General features: G+C 35.6%; 1 protein-coding gene across 1 annotated transcript in view; it reads right to left on the bottom strand.

Annotated features, from left to right (window-relative positions):
* The window catches only part of LOC136771840 (tetraspanin-19), an 87,139-nt gene extending 62,614 nt beyond the window's left edge, over positions 1-24,525 (bottom strand). Inside the window, exons 1-2 of the mRNA XM_066724382.1 lie at positions 24,438-24,525; positions 22,935-23,036 (exon numbers count right to left, since the gene is read on the bottom strand). The gene's annotated coding sequence lies outside the window, so the exon portion shown is untranslated. The remainder of the gene's footprint in view (positions 1-22,934; positions 23,037-24,437) is intronic.
* Between the last annotated feature and the right edge of the window lie 681 nt (positions 24,526-25,206).

Here is a 25,206-nt window from a genome sequence, read left to right on the forward strand (position 1 = left end):
TTTTATGGCAAAACACACAAATAAATATGTAAATAGGTAATGGTATTCAGACCTTTTACAAGAAACATGGTAACTAAATGGAACTCAAATTTCACAAATAATGATTACAAATATAAACAGTATCAGTCATTGATACAATTTGTTTTATTATTATTATCATTATGATAAATCAAAATGTCTTCGGTCTGTCACTATTTCATGAGAATAATAGAAGTTCATCCCCTCAAAAAACATGATCTCTAACTGTACAGAAATAAACAAGAGAAAGTAAATATCTGCTGTGTTCATCTGTGTGGCTGTTCATACCAGCATGCTGTTAAATCCATGAGATCACTTCCCTAACAAAAGATTGTATCTCCTGGCTTCTCCTGGAGAAGTGGTCTTTATGAATCATGGTCCTAATTGAATTAAAATTGAAATGAATGTCAGATGCTCTTATAGATAATTGTACATTTGATGGAGAACAGTGTTTACATAGCTGTGTACCTGCATAAGCTGTGAGTTCCAGTTTACTGCGGATAAAGTGGTCAAACCAATATCAACTCCCTTGTCCTGGGGATTGTAATAGCTGTCTCTTCACTTCCAGTGTGACTTGTATGATATAGGATCCATGTGTATGAATGTTTTATTCTAAAGTCTCCATTTCTTTCAAAAGACACTGCATTTCTCTTTGAAACTGTTTTACTGAATTGTTACCACATGCAGCATAATCAGTTTGCCCAGTTATAAACAGATGTAAAATACAGGCCAATGCAGTAAATAGACACAAAGTTAGCAATAATTACACTCGGTTATTTTTATTTTTTTTGCAAGAGGAAACTTTAAATCTTTTTTTTTTTTTTTTGATTAATTGAACTGAGCAGCCATATTTTCCATTACAGTCTTTGCATCTATTGTTTTTTTTCTTGCCTGCTAATTCTGTCGAGGATCATGGCTTTTCTTAAAATAATTGATTTAAGCGGCCGGGGTCTCTTTTTTTTTTTTAGTTCTTTTGTGTATTGTCCTTTTGGCACTTTTAAGTCTCTTCTGAGTATTTTCCATAATCATACTGTATGTACTGTGCATACTGTCTCTCCACTAAAGCACTGTCAGGCTATATACCATGGTTCAGTTACATGTTTATCCTCATTAACCTGTTACTTCTCTTCAGAACATACATATGTAATGGAACAGATAGGGCATCACAGTGTGTGCCCATTTGGCTATGAATTGGTACTGGATACCAATGAATAGGGATAAGTGTACTGTTCTTAATTCAGACAGTCTTGGGGACATACATGGAATGCACAAATTTGTACAAAAACAAAACATTCTACACCTCCTGCAGTTTTCAGCCCTGGAGGTCTGAAATATATGTGCTTGGTGTGTGTGTGTGTGTGTGTGTGTGTGATATATATATATATATATATATATATATATATATATATATATATACACATATACATACATACATATATATACATATACATATATATATATACATATATACATATACATATATATATATATATACACATATATATATATATATATATATATATATATGTATGTATTAGTTTCTGTTTTCCCCCTTAAAATCCCGAAATAAATTAGGCACATTATTCACTACACAAGAAAATCACATATGAGGCATCACAGTGAAATGTATTTGACAGCTGTGGCTTTTTTGTGTAGATGTTTTCTGTGCATGAAAAACACAATTAGGAAACATCAAGCACCTTCGTATGTGACCGTACACATGGCTCATTTACATATCAACCCACACCTTTGCCTTAATTTGGATGACACTGTGAAAAAAAATTGTGAACTCCCAAGAAAAAAAAGTGTCAGGTGGAAAGAAAACATCCTGGGTGATTTAATGTTTTTCCTCAAGCAAAATGTCTCTTAATCTTAACTTTACTTATTAGGTATTTCATTACTGGAAATGTTTTCATGTTGTTTTATTATCTTAAAGATTACAAAGGATTATTATGCTAAATGTACAATACATAGTTCAGTCAAAATAGATTTGAAATACATACAAGTTTAGCTATCATGTGAACAATAAGTATATCATAAGGGCTGGGGTTGATTGTGACTTTTTAGGTTCACTGTGAAAGACTTTGGGGAAAATGATATAATAACTCAGCTATGCACTTTTCAACCAGTGATGGGGAAGAAAAAAAAAATCTATTTTGGAAAACAGTTTGTAACATGCTGCCAAGAGAAGTGATATATTTTACTGTAAAGCATAATTTATTATTCCTTACAAAGTTGAACGATAATAACACAAAAATATATATTACACATTTCTGTCACTTCTATATATAGTAACAGGAATTACATTCCTAAGATCTGCAAGGAGAGGAAAAAATAAAACTCTGAAAGTATAGTTACCAACTTCAAAGGGAACAAGTGAAACCTGTGCCATTATTATCTTTCACTAAACCTGTAAGCAAGCATATCTGCAATCAGTTTGGCCTCTTATCTTAAAAATAAGAACAGGCAGTGTTCTGTAAGATTGCTTTATCTGACAGTTATTTAAGATAACCCCCCCACCACCACCACCCCCAATAGATTTTTGTATTTTGCTTGCAGAAATTGAACATATAAAATATACATCTGTTTTGATCAATACATGCTCTGTAGTTGTTTACTGAACCTCTTTGAAAAAGTTGACAAAATAGCCTTATGAAAATACAGCCATTATAGCCATTCATGAAATATGTATTTGTATTTGTAAGAATGCCAATTAGGTCTTGTCAGTGTAATCTGTGTCTTTCCACCAGCAGAAAGGACTGAAACTATAACCAAAATATAATTTATATCAAGTTATATGTTTAAAAATGTAATTAAACCTGCCACTACATTGTCACAATTATGTCACCTTTGTTAAAAGACATTGAATAATGTAAAACTAGAATGTAAATATTCAATACTAATCTAAATACCAGCCTTTAACCAGGCTTTTTTTTGGAGAACATCGGTAAATTAAAAAAATACATATTAAAAAAGCATATCTTCAAATGAATCTCTGAGAAAAATGGTTCATACAGAGATCATGCAGGAATTCGAAAGCCAGCGCTGTTTTCTGTCAATGATTATGATGCACATGTAGACTCTCACATCACATGCAATATATCTAGCTGGCCATCAGTTGCCCTTTGGGTACTCCCTCCTCCTCTAAAGCGGCTCGATTTTTCTGCAGATCATACAGAGATGAATGATCCTATCTAACGTGCACAAGTGAAAGAAAACATCTCTCCGTGGTCACCACAGATGAGATCCATCATCTGGAGAATGGATTTGACCTTGAAAGGTTGACCAAAGCAATTAATAAATGAACTCCTGTGGGGGAGGCTGCTGGAGGAGAAGTGTGATGGAAGTACACAGTTCAGCTCATGTGTGGCTGGATTTCCTTAATCTTTATGTAGCGGATCTGTTTAACACACATTCGACTCTGTGGAGGCAATAGTGCCCTGGAACTGAGGGAACTCGGAGTAGTGCTGAACGTTTACTTTAATTTCCAGGAACTTCAGATCAACTGAAGGCAGCATCGTACGGTTTTTGGTTACATGAAGTCACCTTTCTTGGGAATTGCGTTTACAAAACACTGAACGTGCCATACTTTAAATCAGCTCCAAGCCTTGTACAGAACAATGGCTGTCAACATCAATACTCTTCACACTGGCTATGAGAGAAAGCTGAACTCCTGTTTGTGTTGTTTCTCATCCTGCCTCCTCCCACTGACACACCGAACGATTTTATGCTTTGGAGGACTGTGAGCTCGCCACTTCTCCTAGCTGAGACTCACCTCTCCGCATAGAGAGTAGAGTACCAGTACATATGGGCCCCCAAATGTCATCATCGTCACATGCAATTAACACTAATTGGATTGCTCCATGCCAACATGTATGTTGATGTAAGTCTTGCATTAGTTAACACATGATGAGGAATAAATTCTGTATGGCATTTAAAGTAGTTGTTCATTATGTTATAATATACATACACATCACACACACACATTTATACACTGTAATCTGACAGTTAAAAGTTAGGCAGCCAAGTGTCTTGAACGGCAATAAAAATAACTTGTACCCTAAACAAATGTACAGCGTTTTGCCCCACAAGTCTAACCATTAATTGACAGTTTTTTCCCTTGTGGTACTGTGAGTTTGGGTAGGTATATGAGCACAATATTATCGTAATTAAGATATTCTAGCTTTTAGGAAATACTGCTGCAGCTAAATGTATTCTTTGTATTTTAAGATGGTGTCTTATTCGGGAAACTCCTACAGCATTGTAATACAAAGACAAAAGACATTTGCTGCAGTTTCTGCTCAGCACTAAATTACAATTGAAGTGATGTTTCCATCAGCTGTGACCCATCACTGAAATGTTTTCCCCAAGAGCTGCCGGCTTTGAGGCAAAATATATTAGTTCAGAGGCCAAGCTTCCTTAATCTCACGAAGACCATTACAAATCTCAGAAAGAAACTTGTGTTGCATCCAGTTTGTTGTTGTATTCAAAAACATTCAGAAACATTCAAGGGCTTTTCTGCCCAAAAAGGAAACTGAAATGATTTATAACTTGCAGAAAGATTTTATTGGTTTCATTAGGTCAGGGCAGCAAAAAGCATTTAAGTGCTCAGCAATGCAATAAATGTCAAGTTGAGAAAAACTCTGTTAAAGGGGATGTCAGGAACATTTCTTGAGCACAATGGACAGTTATGCACTCAAACTGGAAAAACTAAACTGACAATGAGACTATATATATTAATTTCAGGTAAATAGTCTTCTGCAGAGATTAACACTAATGCATGTGGTTAGACCTCAGATATAAACCATATCTGAAATACTTGTGGGGGATTTATACACACTAGAGAATGCAGCAAAGTTAAGGAACTGTAACACAATCAATTAAAATGACAATGATGATTTATTTTTTATTTAGCTTACTAGGTTACACTAGAATTGTATTTTTGTAATACACAAAGCAGTTTATACTATATTTATTTACTATGAGGAAAAAGAGAGAAACCTATTCTAAATTATCTGAAATTGATACACATATGTAATTCAATATCTTAAGACATCAGGACATTCAAAGTGTATCATTAATCTACAATGATGATTACATTTTAAAATGAACATAATTCAAATAAAATCCAACCATATAACTCACAAGTTTCTGAATTTCAAAATGTATGGACCAATAATGGACCAATGTTTCTTCAAAAACTGGGATATTACTTGAATTAGTGCCTTCACTAAAATATCAGTGAAGAAATTCATGCGAAGTCAGAGGACCACAAATTCTTATAAATAAATACACCAGATGTTCAGAATATATTATGCTGGAAAAGATTAAAGGAAATGCTTTTAATTTCTCAGTGTTGAGTCACATAAAGTTCTTATTTTCTCAGTAAGGATTATGATATTGCAGTATAATGTTTCGTATCATTAGCCAGTGTCAACACATTAATGGCTATGAACACCAGCCTCATGAATATGCAAATCGGGAAGTATCCAGCTGTGATCGTGCCGTTTGTCACTGCTGAGGATGAGGCAACAATAAACATGCATGTATGTCTACAAAAACAAACACACACTTATTGTAGACATTAGCCTGTTGACGTCTTTGTCCGGGCAATCAAATTAGGGAGCTAAGATGTTAATCATTAACAAAACAAAATGACATTACACAGGGTACCTTTGCTTTTCCAGGTACAAATTTACAGAAAAGTTATATAAACATTTTAAAAAGGTCTCATTTTAGATCTTGAAATTAAATAAGTGAAATTGAATCCTTATTTTAGTCAGACTTCATGTTCCAGTAGTGGCACGCACAACAGTAATGGATTGAAAGGATTACAATATATATAGATACAGAAAAGGGACTCAGTTGCTCTATAGCGTTGAATAAAAGTTTACATTTCTCTTAAGCAGTATTGTTCATGTCATAAACTAGATTGTAGTGTTAATTCTTTCTTAATGAATAGGTGAAACAGTTACAATATTCAGGCCAGACATTAGAGCTGTATGTAATCTGCAATAGACATGCATATCTACTGGTTTTATTTTTACAGCCTGCATAATGAGCCTTACAGAACCATTATGAGAAATTGGTCTGTTTTATGTTTTGCTGTACTTGATCACTTCATCACCAATAAATACACTATAAAATAAGCCTCTTTGCAGATACTGGATTACAGCAGGAGGTAATTTGTCACGTACAGAGGGTTTCATTGACAGGCATGATGACGGTCTGTATATATTGTGACATTTTGGACAACAGTGTACTGTCAACATTACTGGAAGTTTAAGGTGAGGGCCCTTAGCAACAAAATAAAACCATGTCATCAAGTTGTGAGGGAAACACGTTGGCTGAAGGACAACAGTGTAGAATATATTTTGTTACCTGCTAGTCTTCACCTCAATCCCATAAATCATCTCCGGCAGTTACTGGAAAGTTGAATCGAGTGGAGACCAGGAAAACCTCGCTCACTGAACTATAAACCGAGCTGTGGATTGCAGCTTTCATTCAGGGCAAGAGTTAGTCTTCAACTTCTGGTATATTTAGATCTTTATCTTTTTTGTTGCTGTGTCAGTCCTTCTAGGGTTCATGCATTCAAATTTGGATTTTTCCCACTTGCTCCATGCTGTTGAGGGGAAAACATTTTTACTGTAAACAAATATATTAATTGGAAAAGTCTCCAATCCCAGAGTTTATACTTGGTGGATAGCCTCTCTGATCAGTCTCCTTCTTGGTCAGTCATCCAGTTTGGAGGAATGGCCTGATATAGGCAAGCTCTTGGTGGTGCCACATACCTTCCACTTCTTAATAATCATCTTGACTGTGCGCCAAGGGATGTTCAAGGCCTTTGATATTTATTATATACCCATCCCCTGATTTGTGCCTTTCAGCAATGTTGTCCCAGAGTTCTTTTGAGAGTTCATTGGAGATCATGGTTCAGTCTTTGCTTTGAAATACATGACCCAGCAGAGGAAACCTACAGGAACTGCTGCATTGTTGCATTTTGTACACGATTGCTTACACCTGAGCTAATTCAGGATTGCTATTACAAAAGGGGTGGACACCTATCCAATGGAATACTTTTCTCAATTATATATTGTGCGTGTGTTTACAGATTTGTATGTATGTATACATGTATTGCAAGTGCCCAACTTAAACGAACAAATAAATAAAACAAAAAAGTAAAATACACAAACGTTTCCTTGTGGCAAATAATCAAGACTATATAAACAGGTACCTACACTCAAAGACATGTCAACGTTCGCAACGCTATGTTGTATGTCAGTCTGACAGAGGAAATGAATATGCATGTAAACAACAGCGCACTTCGTGGAATCCGCTGAGGAACTTGCTGCTGACATCATCCATGCCAAGCAGCTGATCTCAATTAAAAGCTGCACATCCTACAGCACTCTGAAGGTTGTTAGTGACATAGCAATTTCAAACTTTTTTTTGTAGACCGCATAGTAGGGCTAAAGCTACTTTCTTGCCGAGGCAGATACAGTCCTGCTTTAATTAAAAAATATGTTTATACTATAATTTTCCTTTCATGTGAGGCCAGCCTGGGTCCCTCAAGCCATACCCTGCAGTGAACTCTAAGATGGGTTCCAGACCCCCTTGGTGAACCCTCTACCTTGATCTGAAGCCAATTAAAAGCACCTGATTGTGCTCTGCTGCCTGTGCTATGTTACCCACAACCAGTCTGTAGATGTGCTCACGCCTATGGAGTAACCAAGCAGGCTGTTAGTGCATGCTGAGTCAAGACTCTGGACCCTAACAAATATTTTGACACCTCCTTCTTAATCAGACTTGCTGCTGGGCCCTCAGCAGGCGGCTCTTTATTGGGGGTGAAATGCTAATGTTTTCAATCCACTCCATTTTCACTCTTGTTAGTATGCATCTCTCTGACGTTCTATCCCCCGAGAAAACAAAGGTATCCACAGCACTGTTGCCTGCCTGTCTGACTACAACTTAATGGTAGCTGTCACACATCTGGGGAAAAAGGGGGACTTATAACTTTAATAAATCCACAGGAGAGACTTTAATACAAGTTCCCCTTTTCCCCACCAAAGCAAAGAGCTGAGCAGTTAACTTGCATTTTTTAAGTATTTTCTAATTTTATACATATTTACACCACACTCCTACAGTTTATGTATTTTATAATGCTTTTGTTTCTATATGAGCAGGCGTACATGCTGAGTTCAATGCCTCAATCACAATTATAGGCTACTTATTTTTCAATCTGTGTTTTATTTTCACTCAAAGACATCTAGGTTGGGTCAAAGAAAGATACACTTAGCACTCCACTGTGTTTCCAGAGAAAGACAGTTTCACTTTGGAAAGAGACACTTCTCATGATGTCATGCAAACGAACAGGCAAACAGCGGCTGATGTTTCAATTAGTCAATCATTAGGGGAATAAAAAATGCTTTTCTGCAGTCAAAAAAACTCTAGCGGTCTCAGTACAATTTTGACTTAATGTGTTTGTTTCTCTCCAAGTATATCATGTAGTATCCTATCTCCCTAAACATCTGTATTTGGGAAAGCACTCCAAACAAGGCCAAGAATGATTAATTTCTTGGACCCGTCTTAACACTCACACTTTAGAAAACACAGTGTTAAGTATTTAAATAAGGAAATTTCTGCTGTTCAATCAAGACATTCATCTAATAAATCTTTTCAACAAATTAATCAGACCACAATGCTGACTGTGCTGTGCATCACTCTTTACCAGTTACTCCCCCGTGCATCAAATTATTCAATGATAAACCTTGTAACACGGGTCGAGAGAGACCTATTGTCTTCTACAGAAATGACCTTCCATGTGAGCTTTTAATATGGTGTCTCCTCTTTCAAATGCCTCCTGTCAAGGATCTGTCACTCACTCTACTCTTGATCTATTGCCTACCAATTTTATTATGGATTTCTCATGAGTTCCAGTACTAAAAATTACAAATTAATCACTATGGATTGTTTTAAAATTCCAACTGATTCACGATCGAGAATTCATGTTGGAGACATGTGGTTTTGAACATATTTGTGTTTCTCTTAGGTCCTCCTTCTACCATCTCCAAGACTTTGCAGAGTTATGCCCCCATCTCTCTGTCTTGCAGATTATAAAATTCCAGCTCCTCCTGCTTGATCTACAGCAGTGTTTATTTACTGGCCCCAGGTGGTACAAAATGCAGCTCCCAGAATAATAACTATTACCAAGCAGTATTAACACTTTGCTCCACCCCTAGCCTGACTCCATTCGTTGCCCATGCTGTTTTGAATCACATTCAAGATCTTCTCCACAGGATTGTATTCTCAACTGAACTGCAGACTCCCAGTAGTTCTCTGCTTCAGATGAGAGAATCCAGGCTTTTTCCGGTTCGGTGTTTATGAGTTCTTCACTCTTTCAGGTATAGCAAGGCATACCCACACTCTCTCCACCAGCTACTGTTGAGTTATACACTGTCCTCGCTCAAAATTTAACAGGACTCTTATCTATTTATCTAAGCTGTTACCTTTGTTACAAATTTACGTAAGTTGGTAATGTTGATCGTTATATTTTGTAAGTATTTTCTAAATCTTCAACCCAGCTTTGTTTTAAAAAAGAATATAATATAAAAATACAGTAATTTTAATTTATTTAATTTGTTTTATTTATTTGCGTTTAAAATTGTATGAAATGTATACTTCTACACTCCCCTGCCTCCTAATGGATTTGTCTAATCCTTTGAGATTGTGATCACTATAAAAGATGCTCTATACAATAAAGCATCTTTTCAGTAAAAAACATTTTCAAAGGGAATCTGAACACCAACTTCTCTTAAGTTGTTTGAGGAAGTCTTGTGAAAGCACAGAAGCTGTAACATACAAAGAACATTTCCCACGTAGCTCTGAAGTACTTTTTTGTCAAAGCAGAATATGGATTTCAGAAGTGACATTCATTTAAGCTTTGCATTAAACAAGATTTTTTTTTTTTTTAAATCAAACAGCTAATGTTTTATGTATTTTATCTATTTATGTATATATATTTATTATTCAAATGTGACAGTTTTTAGACTAGCAAACAATATATCTTCTAAAAAAAGTAATCTTGCAAAATATTGACTTTTGCCGATCTTCAAAGCTGCAGGCCTGGCTACTTAGCCAATTTGCAAGAATAATTAAGTGGGAGGCAATATACTGGGTTGTGGTTTCCTTCAGCTTCTGCACATGGCAATAAAATTTGATCCTGAACAAAAGAATGTCACTTTCAAGCTCTCCTGTAAGTGAGCACCCTGCATATCTCTGTCTGGGCCCTTCTCAGCCAATCCCTCTTCCTGAAAATGTGATGACAAGAAGAGAGACAGGCCTTTGGAAAACTAATCAAAATAAATCTTGGTCACTTTATTATTACAGTTTTATCCTCTTACCACATTAAAAAAATATGTACATGTCACGTGCAGTTCAAAGCAGCTCCATAACAATGTGTCCAGAGCACTAAAGTGAACACACGGCAGACTATCAAGGAGGTTCAATTATACATCTATTACGGAGAATGCCGTTTGGAAATTCACTTTCTAAAATATTACAGAATAGTGTGCCATAGCTCCATACAATTACAGACATCAGTTGGAATTACTGCATCTTTTCAAAACAAATTAAAAGGACTGAACTCATACATGCAATAATCTTATAGCCCTGTTTCGTGTTTAAGAAAAAACATTGAACAAGGTAGTCACTTATAGTAGTTCATTCATGCATAATTCAAGATATGTCACAATCAAGAGATGTTGCCACGGTTATCGTGTTCTGGTGCAATCAAGAACAATTACACATTTGAGCGTTAGAGATTTGTCTGATGCAGAGGAAGCAAATGTTCAAATACTTTGGTTCAAACTCAAACATACAAATCCATTCCCAGTTTAAGAACCAAAGTACGGTGCATTACGTCAAATGTTAAAATGAGCACCAGTGGATCAGTGTTTAACACAATATGGGGCAATATAATCAATGAATAACTATACTTTAATACAGTATGACCCAAATTAAAGACATCACTGCATTAACCTGATTTCAACTGTATTATATCGCAGCTTTTTGAGGCTCTCCCAGGTCTTATCTGATACTGATTGACAGGGCCTGCTCACAGCGTGCGAGATAACTCCTCAGGTGTCTGTATTAGTTTACCAGATAGACTCCGGGGGTCCCTGTTGATGCCCTGGTGCTTGAGCAAAAAGTAAACAGAGGACCAGTGGTGTGCACCAGTGTTTATCTATCATTTAGAGGGAGAAGCTTGACACCTATCCTGCTTCCAATTAATGACCCTGGGAAATTGTCCTAATTCTTCTCCTCCCTCCCACTTAAAACCTGGAGGTAAACCCAACAGTGTTTACAAAGACAACACATTAGGGTGCGTATTAGCTGCATTTTGTTTAAGCAGGGCTCCAGGAGAGAACTACCTGTGTCTCACAAAGCTATTGTGATACCATACTGATAGCTCTGGAAACTACTAGTGAACAGTTGACATCCCAGTCCTCACACAAGTATATTAGTACATCTATTTACGTTTATATTTATTTTTTTCTAAGCTAAGTTCAACGGAGAGAAATGTGCAGAACTAAAATGAAAAGGTTTCTTTTCATGAGTTAAAGTCAGACACTGTAAACCTTTGCGACTGAAAGAAATTAAAATTCTGCAAAGTGCCAAGAAATACAGACTGAATCACATCTCGGCACAACAGGTAGAGCTGCCAAAATACGATGCAATCAAATACCAAACACCTCTTCTGACATTAGCTAGCCATAAATAAAATGTAATTCATAGTAATCTGTGCCACTCACCATTTTTTCCCCAAGGGTGTATTCTGAATAATATAGCTTAATTAATTTTCTTGAACTTTTTTTTTTTTTTTTACATTCTAGGCCTGTAATAAAAAGACATTAGTGAGGGAGGTGACCACAGGATGAAACAAAGTAAGAGCAGAAAAAAGGTTTGTTACCTGTTCATTATTCCCTGCCTCCATGAGGTCTAATTCTCTCTTAAAACCATTCAGCTGCAATCAACTCGGCATGCATATCGCTCTCTAACTGTCCATTTGAACCTTCAGTATTGAAATTACAATATGGTTACTTTTTCAGCTTCTGTAGTTTATTTCAAATGAAGCTCTGTAGTAGAATACTTTAACACTCAGCACAGTATAACACAGCATGTGGTTTTAACACAAGGCAGAAAGGCCAAAACATAACAGTTCACATACACTGGAATCAAGCTCTTTAAAAATACTCTGAAGCTCACATGGGTTTAAAGTGGTATTAAAATATTAAACTGGATGGAGATTTCTGATAAACACTAAATAAGAAATCCAAAGACAAGGGGCTCTGGGACTAAACCTCAAACTTATTTTATCCAATGCTTCAGAAAACCCTTGTAGATCATATTCCATTATGGGGGAGTAACTAAAAAACACACGGACTAGAAGCATGAAATGTTTTATTTTTAATTAAAATTCTGATTAAAATATAATGTTATTGTTGTAATGTGATTTCATGGTTAAACAGAGTGAATACATTTTTCAATATAATATGTATAGTTGTATTTGAAAGTATTCACACCCTTTATTATTATAATGTTTTTCTGTGATTAATTTACTTGAATATTGATAGTTAAAGTATGTCTGCAACAAACTCAGAAAGCTGCCAAGAGAAACTTAAACAGATTGCAGTTGAATTAACTAATTAAAGAAATGACTTGTATAAACACTTGATTGCCACTACATATAAATCAATAAATGCACTTTCTAAATGTATCACTTACTTTGTCTCAGTTATTAAAAATGAGAACAAAGTTTACACACAAAAGAAAGCTATTTAGCTTTATCACGCTTTATCATACTAATCCTTCTATTTAAGTTTACTCTGGATAAAATACCAATTAGTCACCATTTGCTTTTAATTGGGTATGATAGTCCAATCCAAGTACTTTATATAATAAAAAAGTAACTTTAGATAAATGTACTGAAAGGAAACACTCACTTCATACTCTGTAAAGATTGGGAATTAATTGATATTTTAAAACAAATGGTTTAAGCCAGTATCATTTTTAAATTGCATAATAACATCAGCACTTGTAATAGATAGTAATTCTAGTGTCAAGCAAATAAATGACATTTGTAATGCAAACGTATTGGTTTTATGTAGTGTATAAGCGAAATATCTTTATAATTCACCACAAGCTGAGCTTTGCATAATGCTCATAACTAGGATGCCAGCGACATCAACTGGTAGAAAGCAACCATTACATCATTCAGAAAATCTGTAAAATGTTGGTGGTGGTTACATTGAATTTTTATTTCTTAATCATTAGGAACTGTATTGCAATCTGGAGCAAGAAACCAAAGCTACTGATGTTCAGTGACTAGAGTTCATGAAAAGGCATTACTGATGTGTTCACTTTTCCGTAGGTCTCAAATAAATTAGGTTTGTGGATAATTAGTTTGTCTATTAGAAAAAGAAACAGAAGCTTGCAGGACAATGTCTGTGATTTCATTTTGTGAATGTACAATTAATTGATACAAAAAAATCTGTAAAAATATGAGTCCTTTCCACATAAACATAATCTTAACCCCATCACAGACATGTACATACAGCCATATGTATTGTGAAAGTCAATGTTGTAACTATTATTTTCACAAGGATATCTTCCCAAGCAATCACTTTCTCCAATAATATGGTTTCTGTGAATCTAGGACATGCTTCATTCACAGTCAAGTGATAAATCTAACACCTCGCGTGTCCGAGGCCCGTAAATCTCGTGGTTTGCAATAAGACATTGGCATGATATAATAATGCGGCACTCTTATTAAAGGGGTCCTGCCCTCCCATTACTCTTCCATAGTACAAAGGGGTTATTCACAGCCTCACTGTTACAGTCTTGAATGTAATGTCTCACATTTCCTTACTATAATACACCCATTCATTTCTATTCATTTCTGCTTACTCATGACAGGCAAAAGGCTAATCTTTTACAATCCTATATCTCCTTTCTTTTTATGTATATAGTATGCTTTTTTAACATTACTTTCACCTTCGAGTTTCTTTCTTTTACCACATTATATTCCATTTTACATTATTTTTTCCAGTATTATCTACATAAATTGTCCTCTAAACAGACAAACCATGATCACTGTAATGTGTAAATCCATTAGGCACAAAATTACAGCTGGGTTTGTTTTCATCACATTTTTTATCTGATTAAAAAAGGTACTTCACCTTGGAAGTATGCAAGTCATGTATGATCTTATGTCAAGCAGAGTATTAAAGAGTATGAAAGCAATATCCCACCTTGGATGTATTACATTACTAAACAAATAGGCAGATGTTAAGGGATTAGTCTTAACTCGAGAAAGGTCGGTCTGACTTTGAACTGACATTCCCTGTAACCTGGTAGCAAACTCATTTTGCTGCATAGTTCCATTTCCTTAAGCATACAAAGATGTCGAAAACATGTGCGTGTCAAAAAAGAATTCAGTACGCACTGTTATTTGCCCCCTGGAAAACCTTTATTCAGATTTTTCCATTGATATATTGTACAACTCAGGCAGTTTTTGCTGTAAATAGCAACAGTAACACTAGGAGTTGAATAGAAAATAGTAATTAAAAAATGTTCTCTCAAATTAATGAATACAACTTAATATATAGATAGAATGATTTTACAGAAGCCTTGATTCTTTATAGTGTTTTTGACGGCAATATATATACACACATACATAGTCTAAACCTTGTATTAATTGTTTCAATCTGTAAAATGCTCTGTAGCTGCTAGACAAAATATATATATAATATTTATATATATATATATATATATATAAATACACACAAATAATTTCTTATTTGGTATAGTGCCTTCCTTCCTTTCAAGTAGTGACTGTGCATTTTACAGACTGAAACAATTAAAAAAGGGTTGGAAATAAACAAAACAAACCATTAGGCAAGGAGGAGAGAAAGCAAATCTCTTATTGGATGACAAACCATTATAGGAGAAAACAAATCTCTGGTGGTCCATGGCTTAAGGCCTAGGCCTAATGGTTGCCTCCCCTCCAGGCAGTATAACTTATCAAACAAGCATCGTGAAGATCAGAAAGATTTTTAAATGGTGCTGCGGTCTATGGACTTCCCTCTAGTGGGGGTCTCATCTATGGCTGGAAGATTAAAAAGAGAGATTGTAGTGTGTGTGTGTGTATATACACCAATCAGCCATAACATTATGACCACTGACAGGTGAAGTAAATAACACTGATAATCCCGCTATCATGGCACCTGTCAGTGGGTGGGATATATTAGGCAGCAAGTGAACATTTTGTCCTCAAAGTTGATGTGTTAGAAGCAGGAAAAATGGGCAGCGTAAGGATCTGAGCGACTTTGACAAGGGGCAAATTGTGATGGCTAGACGACTGGGTCAGAGCACCTCCAAAACTGCAGCTCTTGTGGGTGTTCCCGGTCTGCAGTGGTCAGTACCTATCAAAAGTGGTCCAAGGAAGGAAAAGCGGTGAACCGGCGACAGGGTCATGGGCAGCCAAGGCTCATTGATGCACGTGGGGAGCGAAGGCTGGCCTGTGTGGTCCGATCCAACAGACGAGCTACTGTAGCTCAAATTGCTGAGAAAGTTAATGCTGGTTCTGATAGAAAGAAAGGTGTCAGAACACACAGTGCATCGCAGTTTGTTGCGTATGGGGCTGCGTAGCCATAGACCAGTCAGGGTGCCCATGCTGACCCCTGTCCACTGCCGAAAGCGCCTACAATGGGCACGTGAGCATCAGAACTGGACCACGGAGCAATGGAAGAAGGTGGCCTGGTCTGATGAATCACGAGTTCAAGGTGTTGACTTGGCCTCCGAATTCCCCAGATCTCAATCCAATCGAGCATCTGTGGGATGTGCTGGACAAACAAGTCCGATCCATGGAGGCCCCACCTCGCAACTTACAGGACTTAAAGGATCTGCTGCTAACGTCTTGGTGCCAGATACCACAGCACACCTTCAGAGGTCTAGTGGAGTCCATGCCTCGACGGGTCAGGGCTGTTTTGGCAGAAAAAGGGGGACCTACACAATATTAGGCAGGTGGTCATAATGTTATGGCTGATCGGTGTATATAGTGTATCATAGGGCTTTGTTTTGTTTGTTATCACATACAAACAATATTTAAAAATCTGTTTTGCGTCAATGACAAATGGCCCAAAACAAAAAGATGCCAAATGAGCACTTAAGCTTATAATCAAGAATGGGTTCCAGCAAATAGAAATCACAGCATTTTAATCATATTTACACAAAATAAACACAAATATCCCAAAATATACTTCACAAATACAACATTAAATATACAAAATAAACCCAATAATACACATACTTGAATTTACAAAGAATCAGAACTTTGTGTCAATTGAGAACCAATACCAAACAGATGCTCACCTTTCAAGAACTTCCATTTCGTTCTTAAAGTATAAACTTCTTGTTCTTCTGGGATTCCAGTTCATACTTCTTTTTTGCGGCTACTGTTCTTTTCTTTTTTAACAAAGCATGTACAATGAAAGTGGGGAGTGCTCTCATACATAAAATCAGTTGGTTAAGGCAAAATAAAATGACACACAACCGAGATGTTAGACAACGCAGAAAAAGTTTGTTCCCTAAATCATTGATGACACAAAAAGGGCTGATGCATTGTATGTTAGTACACCTCTTCAGGAAGTTTATTTGCTTTCCAGTTGACCTTAATGACAACCAAGTTTGATCAGGGCCTTGTCTCCTGCATGTTTTTTAACCTTTATCTCGGCCACAGGTGGTGGGAAAAGAAGCAATGTTGAAAAGCTGGTAGATCTCACAATGCCAGGCACAAGTAGACCAGTCTGTGTAATGCAGGAGAGTGTTGTGTACTTTGTTCTGGAGTGGGAGAAGGACAGCTGAGCTCAGGTGCTTCACATTAGCCCTTGGCTGTCCTGTCTTTGATGAAAAACTAAAGTAGGATCAGGCTAAAATATTAAGAATGAATCACGCAATAAGAGAGACATCAATAAAGCCATCTCTTAAAATGTAGTCAGGATCTTTGTTTAGTGGAATAATTAATTTATAAAACATTAATATAATAGTGTTTAATATTAATAATTTCATATATATCAGGACTATTCCTGTGAATACATGTGTTATATTTGATAGTAGTTTTAAATATGTATGTTCACTAGCTTAATAAAAGGAATATTTTCTTTTTGTAAACCAGTCAGTAATTTAAAAAAGCACTGCAATTACTGAAGCTCCTCTTATGACTACTGTATAATATTTACAGAAAGCAAATGAATGGTTATTCTAGACTTTATTGCACTTTTATAATGCTCTTATGTTTTGTAAGTCGCCCTGGCTATGGGCGTCTGCTAAGAAATAAATAATAATAATTCTAGACTATTATCTCAAAGGGAAGTTCCCACGACTCATAATTAACATTGATATTGATGTTGTTGTTGTTGTTGTTACATTTGCAACTAAGCAGCCTGTATGCGTCTGTGGTTTGATTATTATTTTCAATTTGCAAGCGACTGGAATTTCCTAGCAGTCCTGAACGGAGCAGGTTGTGTCCTGCCGAGATGGTCGATTTTGTCTCATTTTTTGCGAGATGAGAACAGCTGGTGTGAATTGAAGTGATGACAATATATACTGTTGAGCTACTGGAGCCCACCTCTGACTGAACTTATAATTAGGGTTGAACAATTATTTGACTAGGATTGCTCCAAGCACACATTGCTCATTGAGGTCTTGTGTTTTGGTGCTAAAATCAGTTGGGTTTTACAGATAAAGCCAGTTTTACAGATGTACTGTTGCCACCGGCCTACACAGTGAGGTATTCAGAAAAATATCGACTTTCCAGCACGGCAAACAGATTTCTTATAGTCCAGTCAACAATTTATTACAATATATTACAGTGTTAGTTCTTTTTAGAATATATACATCTAAATGGTAGTTATCAGATTACTGTGCATCTATTTTTCAGGGGATTATGAACCAAGTAATATCTTAAAACAGAAACAAAAGAAAGAAATCACATTACCAGATAAACAATGTAAAAATAACTAATGTTTACATGATAATATAGCATCGCATTAAGGGGTAATTATATAGGGATGACACATTGAAGCATATAAGGATATGTGACGTTAGTCCCTGTTATGAGTCATCAAGACCCTGAAATGATTCATGTTATGAATCATGTTTTGAAAAGCAAGATCACAAAATTATGCATTTCTTAGCGCAATGCTTCACCTGAACTTTTCCTGCTCATCACAAAACCATGTCAGTTGCCATAGGTTTGATCAAATACATATATCTGATATAACTTTAAAATAGAGCCAGATCAACCATAAACAGTGTGTAGTGCGTAAATCCTCCCCCCTTTTTAAGCAGCTTTTAAATATAATTATTACAGCATCACTGCAGTTGAAGGTCATGTTTACCTTATTTACTTTTTTGGTAAAAGACATCTCAATAATTCATCTAACTGATACTGTGCAGATACAGTTTTTCCAGTCTTTTAACACAAAGTGCAGCTTTTCACTCATAGTACATTAAAGAGAATTACACCTGTGTAATTTAGGTCTGGGCTCTATTTATGCATTTATTTATTTTAGGAATGTGAAGAAAACTAGTTGCATTTTGAGTGAATGACTCTATATTGAAGTTCATAATAATAATGCTCATCATATATATGTCCATATACAATAAATAGTTTCTAATTATACTATTATTATTCAAATGAAAGCATATTATATACACTACTGGTCAAAAGAACACCTCCATTTTTCAATTTTTTATTGAAATTTATGCAAACACCACAACAGTGAAGAGTACACATGGGATTAAAGAGAAACACACAGATTTGGTGGCCTTTTAAGGGTACCAGAGTGGTTTGTCAGCTTAAGGGGTTAAATTTTGTTAAACAATACGATTCCATAATTTATTTTTTAGCTCCAGTTGTTTATTTGTTCTATGCTTTAATTTCAGAGTACATTGAGACAGGAAATTGCATAAATTTCAAAAAAACTGGAAAAATGGGGGTGTTCTAAAACTTTTGACCGGTCGTGTAGATACAGAGCACTAAAGATACAAAGATCTAAAGCACTAAGGGAAGAAAAATATAAAATTATATTATTGCAAAAAAGCACTCTCCAGTTGCAAGCAGACTATGTTTAGCCAGAACATTGGACTATATAGAGATTAAACAATAAGTTTAATAATAAGTACTAAACACATTGTGTACAAGGATTGTAGTACATGTGGCACCTGGTCACCTGTAATATTTACATTTGAAAATAGACTATTTTAACTCATTTATTTTCATACAGATTTTTTCCCCCAATATTGTGGTATTTGGTGCTATTAAAGAATAAAGCATTACATGTCCCTGAATTAAGTTCTATGCTTCTTTCCAACACATTGACTTTCACCTGTGGACCATAAGGTAGGGTCCAATGTCCAGTTTAAAAAACAAAAAAAGCTAATTGTTCTGTAGCTGTAAACCACAGGATGCAATACCTCCTCTCACCAGCAGATGGCATTACAACAGAAAAACTACTTAAGTTGCCTTAAAAGTTCTCTTAATTTGTTTCGTTTTTGTAAATACATGCTCTAATTATTGCATTGGCTTCTTTGATATGTTTGATACACCTATTTTTATTTGTGTTGAACTCCCTTCTGAAGTTGACTTTCTAGTCATAAAGTATTATTTTTGGTCTCACTATTTAAACATGCATTTATAGCATAGCTAACAGATGTGGACATAAAAGATTCCTTGGAGAACTGGGAGAGGGAGATGATTCATCATTATGAGTAGGGGTTTATTATTTTAATTCTACTCACACACTGTGGTGGAATTATTGACCAAAGTAGCTTTTTTGATGCCTTGAAAACAGAGAGTGGTATTTAAGGCTAACCTCTTTTTGATGACCATACACAATTTCAAACTCCATATATCGAGCCTCTTGTTACGCAGCACATATTTCCAGGTTTTGTCATCTCTGGCTAAATACAGGTACTGGAAGCTTTACTGTCAGCAGCTGTTCCTGTGAGAAGCCAGCAAGCTCGGTCATGCCCAAAAGGAAGCTACTAAAAATGTTATGGTAATTCAAAGTTGACTGATGTTACATTCAACAACTTAAAGGCATGAAGTCTCAAGTGGCTGCAAGATTAAATGCTTCATCTTTTGTATGCCCAAAAAAAGGAATTAATTGATCATCCCCTTCATAGGTTGGCCAATGTCAGTCTGCTTGGAATGGCTCTTTAGATTTATGTTGTCAGGCAAAACATTTAAAACACATTATGTTGATGTTGCAACGTGGACCCTTCAGAAATCTATTTATCTGCCCTGTTGAAGCAGTGATGAGCCATTCAATATATCATGCGCAGATTACAGTGTAGTGTGCTACATCTGCACCCCATATCACTCCATCTTGGAGACAAGTGATTGGGAAGGTCAGTCGAGATGATTCAGACCAGGCCTCAGTTTGTGAGGGATGATTAGGAGTACATTGTTTAAAGTACAGCCCGATCCTTCATTAGACAAATGAGCGAGAGCTGGGGATATCCCTAGAACTTGTTCATCAGCTTCGTTAAAGGACTCTTGAAAACAGGGACAACAGAAATAAGGTACTGTGTAAAGAAAGACTTTAAGGTCCTTCACATTTTTTTTCTTTCAATGCCACTTTCATGAGCTAAGAAAATGACCTGAGAATACAGCACGAAGCAAGTTATATAGGTGATACATTCATTTTCAGAGAACTTTATAACCTTAGACTGTAACACGTGACAGTATATTGATCATAAAATGCCACCTGACCTCATATGGAGAAGCTCATTGTATATATATTCTTTGATTAATTAATTTTTGATGCTGTACAAGGTTTATCATGGAGTGCCACTTACAGAAGTACAGTAGTATTAGCAACTGTAGTAATTGTATTAGTTTTAGAAGTAATATAGCCTCTCTCTCATTTAAGGCTATTATACTGTATTAACTCAGACTATTATACCTAATCAAAATAAATTAAATAGTATTTATTAATTTCTAACATTGGCTATTATTCTGCACTCTCCATTATAGGAAACAGTAGATTATTTCATTCAAGCAATTTGTAAGTGTTATATGAAAAAGCATATACACAAACTATGATTTAGTATTTGAACATTCAAATAAGGTTAAACATACTTTGACACCTTTTGCAATATTTAGGAATGTATGTATTCAATAGTAATTATAATAAAAATACTTAATAATAATATATCTTTCCCAGGAACAATGATTTGCGTAGAAATTCAAAATCCTGAATTTTGTGTCAACAACTACAATAACTACAGACCTCTACTTCATATTAAATTCAAAATCCAGAACCAAAATATCTTAAACTAAAAGAGACAAGCTATATCAGTTATACTGATATACTAAATCTCTTTAATAAGGAAGTGCTTTAACACAATCAATAATAATAATACATCTTAACAAAATATAAGTACTGAAATTCAAAATGCAAAAAATCCTGGTGAATAAAAAAAGCAACAGGAGCCAAGGCTAAAAGGCTAAGAAATGCTAAATGTTTGTTACACAAGTCATTTGTCTCACGCCTATTTCACTGAATATATAAAGCATGCAATAAATTATTCACCTTATTGTAACTTTAAACATGTATTCATCAAATCCTGGAGGGGTTTGACCTTGTATATTTATCTGCTCTTGTGATCTTTCTAATTACTGTAAATGAAGATCACTTTGGTATCACGCTCTAAGCCCCTAAGCACTAGGTGGAGAGGTAGTCCCAAGAGTCTCATTAACATGGGTGTTTAAGCTTTCAAAATCAGCTCATATTTATCCACTGACATTGTTCCTATTTTGGACATTAACTGTTGCTTTTATGAGCAAATCCCTGTTTTACCATTTATTTTATATTTTATATGGAATTTCTAAATATATAATTTCCCCACCTGAGGGCACTGTAGGTGAATCACCATTTTATACAAGCAGAAACAATATGCAGCCATATAATGTGTTCACACATTATTATATAGCAACCACAGTGCTGTAGGTGCCTCTCGTTGTAAGACTTTATAGCATCACCACTTTATAGCATTCCCTAATGTTCTCTCTGACATTCTCTCATTTCTTCTTTACTTTCTTTCATGTATCTTTTTCCTATGCAACTATTTTTATCCCCAGTAGATGTATTACTGGAAATACATGTTTTCTACCATCAGCTTTATCTCCTCTGTAATTTGTATTTATGTATTTTAAACAAATCTACTACACGAATCAGCTCGTTCTCCCGTTAGTTTACACATCCCCCATTCACTACTCTGTGTTCCTTCTCCTTCCTCTGCATTCAGTATATCATGAATACGCTTCTCTTAATCAGTGCTCTCGTTTCCGCCTGACGTTTTCATGGAAATTTGAATGTTGGCCAACATCACAGGCTGAGGTGTTCATTTTTCAGCATCATCCTGGTTATTTAACACCACCTTAGATTGCAGTGGGTTTTCACCACTCATTCTATTCACCATTACTTCAATATGCTCCTGTCCACTATTCTTCACACTGCACTACCATGTCTTACGATGGACAGGAAATGATCCTTCTGCTGATGTTGTAAAATATAATGCATCTATCCAATAGCCAAGCACAAAAAAATCATCATGATCTTCATCCTCAGAAGTGATTTAGGGGATGACATAATTAGCAGATACAGTTGGTGTTAATCTGACATTCTGTGACTGCTATCAAAATAATGCTCAGCTAAACCAGTAAAATTATATATATTCAAATTAAAAATAAATGGTGGGGTTGGGCTGGGATTTAGAAAAGTAAGCAATGAAAGATAACTTGTGTCGTGTAACAATGATGTAGTGTATTTCTGTGCTGACTTACTCACCAACTGGTGTGTGTTCTTCAATCTCACCTCGGGGCTGCACAGCGGCTGTTGCTGCTCTTGGGGGTGCTTTACTGGCTTAAAGTCATTTGCATTTCCCTCAAGCTGAAATAAGACAGTGAAAATTATTACCAGGCTCTCAGGCAATTTGGAATTGATGGACAAGTTTTGCACTGCACGTATCACCTAATGTATAAAAGCTTTAAAAATGCTGTTATGTTGTTTTAAGAAGAGAAGACATCTGAAAGACATATGATGCAGCAAACATTCTTGAAGATTTTCAATTTTTAGCCCACTCCGTAGTCTGCAGTTCTGAAGACTTGAAAATAATATGATTTCAAAACTGTTAGGCATTAATGTCCGTGAAATTTACATGTTGCCAGATTTAACTGTAATGGGATTAATGTATCATTAAACTTATTTTCGTATTAGTTTTTCCGCTTTTTAATTTTTTTTTATTTTCAAATACATAAGATTAATTCAGTTCACAAAATATACATACATATACACCCACATATTGCACACAGGATAGCAAATGATTTTCTCACATTCATAATTAAAAAAAAAATCAAGTGGAGTTTATTCACCTTTCAAGACATTTGCAGAGAAAAAAATACTTTTACTTTAAATGTATGTAAATATTACTGAAACCATGATTCATGGCTGAAAGCTCCTCTTTTTGGCAATTTAGTATAGAAGGTACTTCAGAAGAATCATTGTGGTTGTAAATTCTATTTGTCTTCCAGAATCCTTTTTCACTGTTTTATGAAATGGAAAAACAAGCAAACAAATATATCAATAAAACTAAACATGAGAGAAAAAGCCATTTGAGCTAGGAAGTAAAAATGTCATCCTTTAGATTCACATCGTTTTCAAAGAATACTTCATGGTGCTCCTTTGAAACATTATCTTTGTTTCTTTTCAACATTTTGTAAATATCTAATCAGATTTAGAGCTGGAAAAGATCTGTGAACATCCTGGCAGAGAATGTGGGATGTCAATGTGCCGAATGAAGCACCATCTTATCTTCAGTTTCTCTTAGGCTCATGAAGGCTTCAAGATAGGGGTGGTTTTATTTAAACAATACATTACTTAAAAATGAGTCACCTAGACATCCATGATGGGATTGCAGACAAAAAAATTATACAAATTACAAAGTATTTTAATACAATAATACAATACAAAGTAAAAACTACTTCCCACATTAAAGAAAAAAATTATAATGTCAAAACATATTCCTATTGGGGAAAAAAGTGGAAGCATATTACTATTGGAAGTTGTGATGGAGCAAGACCCATCCCTCTATTAGACATTCATTCATTCATTCATTCATTCATTTATTTGTTTGTTTGTTTGTTTGTTTAACACATTTGGCATTATCATTCTAGGTATTGATATTGCAATTATAGACCATAAGAATGCAAACCTTAATGTGATTTCTTACAAAGCATATTTCGCAAGGGGTTAATTAGGTTAGTAAGGACAAGAGCACACACAAAGACTTACCTTGGGTGTGGTTGAAGAACAGCCATATTGGTGAAGGAAAGGAGGTTACAGAGGCCATCTTATGGAGGGGTTTTATAGACCTGGCCCCCACTCCTCACAGCTGGTTTAACTAATTCAGGCTAATCAGCTGTATTCAGTTAATCCGATAATTTAATAACTCAGTTAGCCAGCAACCTTACTCCTGCTATGAGGAAGTGTTTACTGTGTTACTTTGTTCGGGGTGGATTATTTATTTTGTTATAATATGGATATTTTTCTTGTAGAGGTGATGTCGGATTATATATTATACACTCACCTAAAGGATTATTAGGAACACCTGTTCAATTTCTCATTAATGCAATTATCTAACCAACCAATCACATGGCAGTTGCTTCAATGCATTTAGGGGTGTGGTCCTGGTCAAGACAATCTCCTGAACTCCAAACTGAATGTCTGAATGGGAAAGAAAGGTGATTTAAGCAATTTTGAGCGTGGCATGGTTGTTGGTGCCAGACGGGCCGGTCTGAGTATTTCACAATCTGCTCAGTTACTGGGATTTTCACGCACAACCATTTCTAGGGTTTACAAAGAATGGTGTGAAAAGGGAAAAACATCCAGTATGCGGCAGTCCTGTGGGCGAAAATGCCTTGTTGATGCTAGAGGTCAGAGGAGAATGGGCCGACTGATTCAAGCTGATAGAAGAGCAACTTTGACTGAAATAACCACTCGTTACAACCCAGGTATGCAGCAAAGCATTTGTGAAGCCACAACACGTACAGCCTTGAGGCGG

This window comes from Amia ocellicauda, chromosome 15 (genome assembly GCF_036373705.1).
Source record: "Amia ocellicauda isolate fAmiCal2 chromosome 15, fAmiCal2.hap1, whole genome shotgun sequence".
NCBI classification, from domain to species: domain Eukaryota; kingdom Metazoa; phylum Chordata; class Actinopteri; order Amiiformes; family Amiidae; genus Amia; species Amia ocellicauda.